The following is a 6,643-nucleotide window of genomic DNA, read 5'->3' on the forward strand; positions in this document are numbered from 1 at the left end:
GCCAGACTTGGCGGCAAGTCCCGGGGGACGAACAAGCCCATGGAAGTAGGGGCTCAGCGGGAGCAGCCAGTTGGCCTATCCGGCCACATGTCACTGTCCCCCGGCCAGACTTGGCGGCAAGTCCCGGGGAGGAACAAGCCCATGGAAGTAGGAGCTCCTACTTCCAAAGCGATGACGTCAGCGGGAGAAGCCGCTCGGCCTATCCGGCCACATGTCACTGTCCCCGGCCACACTTGGCTATAGGTCCCGGGGAGGAATAATGCCCATGGAAGTAGGAGCTCCTACTTCCAAAGGGGCAAGTCAGCGGGAGCAGCCACTTGGCCTATCCGGCCAAGTTTCACTGTTCCCGGCCACACTTGGCTGTAGGTCCCGGAGAGGAATAATGCCCATGGAAGTAAGAGCTCCTACCTCCAAAGGGGCAAGTCAGCGGGAGAAGCCACTTGGCCTATCCGGCCACATGTCACTGTCCCCCGGCCAAGCTTGGCTGTAGGTCCCGGGGAGGAATAATGCCCATGGAAGTAGGAGCTCCTACTTCCAAAGGGGCAAGTCAGCGGAAGAAGCCACTAGTTCTATCCGGCCAAGAGTCACTGTTCCCCGGCCTTACTTGGCAGTAGGTCCCGGGGAGGAATAATGCCCATGGAAGTAGGAGCTCCTTCTTCCAAAGGGGCAAGTCAGCGGGAGAAGCCACTTGGCCTATCCGGCCAAGAGTCACTGTTCCCCGGCCACTCTTGGCAGTAGGTCCCGGGGAGGAATAATGCCCATGGAAGTAGGAGCTCCTACTTCCAAAGGGGCAAGTCAGCGGGAGAAGCCACTAGTTCTATCCGGCCAAGAGTCACTGTTCCCCGGCTACACTTGGCAGTAGGTCCCGGGGAGGAATAATGCCCATGGAAGTAGGAGCTACTACCTAAAAAGGGTGAAGACACTTGGCTCTAAGTCCCCGAGAGGTATACTGCCCATGGGAGTAAGAGCTCCTACTTCCAAAGGGGCAAGTCAGCGGGAGAAGCCACTTGGCCTACCCGGCCAAGAGTCACTGTTCCCCGGCCACACTTGGCAGTAGGTCCCGGGGAGGAATAATGCCCATGGAAGTAGGAGCTCCTACTTCCAAAGGGGAAAGTCAGCGGGAGAAGCCACTTGGCCTACCCGGCCAAGAGTCACTGTTCCCCGGCCACACTTGGCAGTAGGTCCCGGGGAGGAATAATGCCCATGGAAGTAGGAGCTCCTACTTCCAAAGGGGCAAGTCAGCGGGAGAAGCCACTTGGCCTATCCGGCCACATGTCACTGTCCCCCGGCCACACTTGGCTGTAGGTCCCGGGAGGAATAATGCCCATGGAAGTAGGAGCTCCTACTTCCAAAGGGGCAAGTCAGCGGAAGAAGCCACTAGTTCTATCCGGCCAAGAGTCACTGTTCCCCGGCCTTACTTGGCAGTAGGTCCCGGGGAGGAATAATGCCCATGGAAGTAGGAGCTCCTACTTCCAAAGGGGCAAGTCAGCGGGAGAAGCCACTTGGCCTATCCGGCAAGAGTCACTGTTCCCCGGCCACACTTGGCAATAGGTCCCGGGGAGGAATAATGCCCATGGAAGTAGGAGCTCCTACTTCCAAAGGGGCAAGTCAGCGGGAGAAGCCACTAGTTCTATCCGGCCAAGAGTCACTGTTCCCCGGCTACACTTGGCAGTAGGTCCCGGGGAGGAATAATGCCCATGGAAGTAGGAGCTACTACCTCCAAAGGGTGAAGACACTTGGCTCTAAGTCCCCGAGAGGTATACTGCCCATGGGAGTAAGAGCTCCTACTTCCAAAGGGGCAAGTCAGCGGGAGAAGCCACTTGGCCTACCCGGCCAAGAGTCACTGTTCCCCGGCCACACTTGGCAGTAGGTCCCGGGGAGGAATAATGCCCATGGAAGTAGGAGCTCCTACTTCCAAAGGGGCAAGTCAGCGGGAGAAGCCGCTTGGCCTACCCGGCCAAGAGTCACTGTTCCCCGGCCACACTTGGCAGTAGGTCCCGGGGAGGAATAATGCCCATGGAAGTAGGAGCTCCTACTTCCAAAGGGGCAAGTCAGCGGGAGAAGCCACTTGGCCTATCCGGCCAAGAGTCACTGTTCCCCGGCCACACTTGGCAATAGGTCCCGGGGAGGAATAATGCCCATGGAAGTAGGAGCTCCTACTTCCAAAGGGGCAAGTCAGCGGGAGAAGCCACTAGTTCTATCCGGCCAAGAGTCACTGTTCCCCGGCCACACTTGGCAGTAGGTCCCGGGGAGGAATAATGCCCATGGAAGTAGGAGCTACCACCTCCAAAGGGTGAAGACACTTGGCTCTAAGTCCCCGAGAGGTATACTGCCCATGGGAGTAAGAGCTCCTACTTCCAAAGGGGCAAGTCAGCGGGAGAAGCCACTTGGCCTATCCGGCCAAGAGTCACTGTTCCCCGGCCACACTTGGCAGTAGGTCCCGGAGAGGAATAGTGCCCATGGAAGTAGGAGCTCCTACTTCCAAAGGGGCAAGTCAGCGGGAGAAGCCACTTGGCCTACACGGCCAAGAGTCACTGTTCCCCGGCCACACTTGGCAGTAGGTCCCGGGGAGGAATAATGCCCATGGAAGTAGGAGCTACTACCTCCAAAGGGGCAAGTCAGCGGGAGAAGCCACTTGGCCTATCCGGCCAAGAGTCACTGTTCCCCGGCCACTCTTGGCAGTAGGTCCCGGGGAGGAATAATGCCCATGGAAGTAGGAGCTCCTACCTCCAAAGGGGCAAGTCAGCGGGAGAAGCCACTTGGCCTACCCGGCCAAGAGTCACTGTTCCCCGGCCACACTTGGCAGTAGGTCCCGGGGAGGAATAATGCCCATGGAAGTAAGAGCTCCTACTTCCAAAGGGGCAGGTCAGCGGGAGAAGCCACTTGGCCTATCCGGCCACATGTCACTGTCCCCCGGCCAAGCTTGGCTGTAGGTCCCGGGGAGGAATAATGCCCATGGAAGTAGGAGCTCCTACTTCCAAAGGGGCAAGTCAGCGGGAGAAGCCACTTGGCCTATCCGGCCAAGAGTCACTGTTCCCCGGCCACACTTGGCAGTAGGTCCCGGGGAGGAATAATGCCCATGGAAGTAAGAGCTCCTACTTCCAAAGGGGCAGGTCAGCGGGAGAAGCCACTTGGCCTATCCGGCCACATGTCACTGTCCCCCGGCCAAGCTTGGCTGTAGGTCCCGGGGAGGAATAATGCCCATGGAAGTAGGAGCTCCTACTTCCAAAGGGGCAAGTCAGCGGAAGAAGCCACTAGTTCTATCCGGCCAAGAGTCACTGTTCCCCGGCCACACTTGGCAGTAGGTCCCGGGGAGGAATAATGCCCATGGAAGTAGGAGCTCCTACTTCCAAAGGGGCAAGTCAGCGGGAGAAGCCACTTGGCCTATCCGGCCAAGAGTCACTGTTCCCCGGCCACACTTGGCAGTAGGTCCCGGGGAGGAATAATGCCCATGGAAGTAGGAGCTCCTACTTCCAAAGGGGCAAGTCAGCGGGAGAAGCCACTTGGCCTACCCGGCCAAGAGTCACTGTTCCCCGGCCACACTTGGCAGTAGGTCCCGGGGAGGAATAATGCCCATGGAAGTAGGAGCTCCTACCTCCAAAGGGGCAAGTCAGCGGGAGAAGCCACTTGGCCTATCCGGCCAAGAGTCACTGTTCCCCGGCCACACTTGGCAGTAGGTCCCGGGGAGGAATAATGCCCATGGAAGTAAGAGCTCCTACTTCCAAAGGGGCAAGTCAGCGGGAGAAGCCACTTGGCCTATCCGGCCACATGTCACTGTCCCCCGGCCAAGCTTGGCTGTAGGTCCCGGGGAGGAATAATGCCCATGGAAGTAGGAGCTCCTACTTCCAAAGGGGCAAGTCAGCGGAAGAAGCCACTAGTTCTATCCGGCCAAGAGTCACTGTTCCCCGGCCACACTTGGCAGTAGGTCCCGGGGAGGAATAATGCCCATGGAAGTAGGAGCTCCTACTTCCAAAGGGGCAAGTCAGCGGGAGAAGCCACTTGGCCTATCCGGCCAAGAGTCACTGTTCCCCGGCCACACTTGGCAGTAGGTCCCGGGGAGGAATAATGCCCATGGAAGTAGGAGCTCCTACTTCCAAAGGGGCAAGTCAGCGGGAGAAGCCACTAGTTCTATCCGGCCAAGAGTCACTGTTCCCCGGCAACACTTGGCAGTAGGTCCCGGGAGGAATAATGCCCATGGAAGTAGGAGCTACTACCTCCAAAGGGTGAAGACACTTGGCTCTAAGTCCCCGAGAGGTATACTGCCCATGGGAGTAAGAGCTCCTACTTCCAAAGGGGCAAGTCAGCGGGAGAAGCCACTTGGCCTATCCGGCCAAGAGTCACTGTTCCCCGGCCACACTTGGCAGTAGGTCCCGGGGAGGAATAATGCCCATGGAAGTAGGAGCTCCTACTTCCAAAGGGGCAAGTCAGCGGGAGAAGCCACTTGGGCTATCCGGCCACATGTCACTGTCCCCGGCCACACTTGGCAGTAGGTCCCGGGGAGGAATAATGCCCATGGAAGTAAGAGCTCCTACTTCCAAAGGGCAAGTCAGCGGGAGAAGCCACTTGGCCTAACCGGCCACATGTCACTGTCCCCCGGCCACACTTGGCAGTAGGTCCCGGGGAGGAATAATGCCCATGGAAGTAAGAGCTCCTACTTCCAAAGGGGCAAGTCAGCGGGAGCAGCCACTTGGCCTATCCGGCCAAGAGTCACTGTTCCCCGGCCACACTTGGTAGTAGGTCCCGGGGAGGAATAATGCCCATGGAAGTAGGAGCTCCTACTTCCAAAGGGGCAAGTCAGCGGGAGCAGCCACTTGGCCTATCCGTCCAAGAGTCACTGTTCCCCGGCCACACTTGGCTGTAGGTCCCGGGGAGGAATAATGCCCATGGAAGTAAGAGCTCCTACTTCCAAAGGGGCAAGTCAGCGGGAGAAGCCACTTGGCCTATCCGGCCACATGTCACTGTCCCCCGGCCACACTTGGCAGTAGGTCCCGGGGAGGAATAATGCCCATGGAAGTAGGAGCTACTACCTCCAAAGAGTGAAGACACTTGGCTGTAAGTCCCCGAGAGGTATAGTGCCCATGGAAGTAAGAGCTCCTACTTCCAAAGGGGCAAGTCAGCGGGAGAAGCCACTTGGCCTATCCGGCCAAGAGTCACTGTTCCCCGGCCACACTTGGCAGTAGGTCCCGGGGAGGAATAATGCCCATGGAAGTAGGAGCTCCTACTTCCAAAGGGGCAAGTCAGCGGGAGAAGCCACTTGGCCTATCCGGCCACATGTCACTGTCCCCCGGCCACTCTTGGCAGTAGGTCCCGGGGAGGAATAATGCCCATGGAAGTAGGAGCTCCTACTTCCAAAGGGGCAAGTCAGCGGGAGAAGCCACTTGGCCTATCCGGCCACATGTCACTGTCCCCCGGCCACTCTTGGCAGTAGGTCCCGGGGAGGAATAATGCCCATGGAAGTAGGAGCTCCTACTTCCAAAGGGGCAAGTCAGCGGGAGAAGCCACTTGGCCTACCCAGGCAAGAGTCACTGTTCCCCGGCCACACTTGGCAGTAGGTCCCGGGGAGGAATAATGCCCATGGAAGTAGGAGCTCCTACTTCCAAAGGGTCAAGTCAGCGGGAGAAGCCACTTGGCCTATCCGGCCAAGAGTCACTGTTCCCCGGTCACACTTGGCAGTAGGTCCCGGGGAGGAATAATGCCCATGGAAGTAGGAGCTCCTACTTCCAAAGGGCAAGTCAGCGGGAGAAGTGACTTGGCCTATCCGAACAAGAGTCACTGTTCCCCGGCCACACTTGGCAGGAGGTCCCGGGGAGGAATAATGCCCATGGAAGTAGGAGCTACTACCTCCAAAGGGTGAAGACACTTGGCTCTAAGTCCCCGAGAGGTATAGTGCCCATGGAAGTAGGAGCTCCTACTTCCAAAGGGGCAAGTCAGCGGGAGAAGCAACTTGGCCTATCCGGCCAAGAGTCACTGTTCCCCGGCCACACTTGGCAGGAGGTCCCGGGGAGGAATAATGCCCATGGAAGTAGGAGCTCCTACTTCCAAAGGGTCAAGTCAGCGGGAGAAGCCACTTGGCCTATCCGGCCAAGAGTCACTGTTCCCCGGCCACACTTGGCAGTAGGTCCCGGGGAGGAATAATGCCCATGGAAGTAGGAGCTCCTACTTCCAAAGGGGAAAGTAAGCGGGAGAAGCAACTTGGCCTATCCGGCCAAGAGTCACTGTTCCCCGGCCACACTTGGCAGTAGGTCCCGGGGAGGAATAATGCCCATGGAAGTAGGAGCTCCTACTTCCAAAGGGGCAAGTCAGCGGGAGAAGCCACTTGGCCTATCCGGCCAAGAGTCACTGTTCCCCGGCCACACTTGGCAGGAGGTCCCGGGGAGGAATAATGCCCATGGAAGTAGGAGCTCCTACTTCCAAAGGGGCAAGTCAGCGGGAGAAGCCACTTGGGCTATCCGGCCACATGTCACTGTCCCCCGGCAACACTTGGCAGTAGGTCCCGGGGAGGAATAATGCCCATGGAAGTAAGAGCTCCTACTTCCAAAGGGGCAAGTCAGCGGGGAGAAGCCACTTGGCCTATCCGGCCACATGTCACTGTCCCCCGGCCACACTTGGCAGTAGGTCCCGGGAGGAATAATGCCCATGGAAG

Source organism: Engystomops pustulosus, unplaced genomic scaffold (assembly GCF_040894005.1).
Source record: "Engystomops pustulosus unplaced genomic scaffold, aEngPut4.maternal MAT_SCAFFOLD_836, whole genome shotgun sequence".
Lineage (NCBI taxonomy): Eukaryota > Metazoa > Chordata > Amphibia > Anura > Leptodactylidae > Engystomops > Engystomops pustulosus.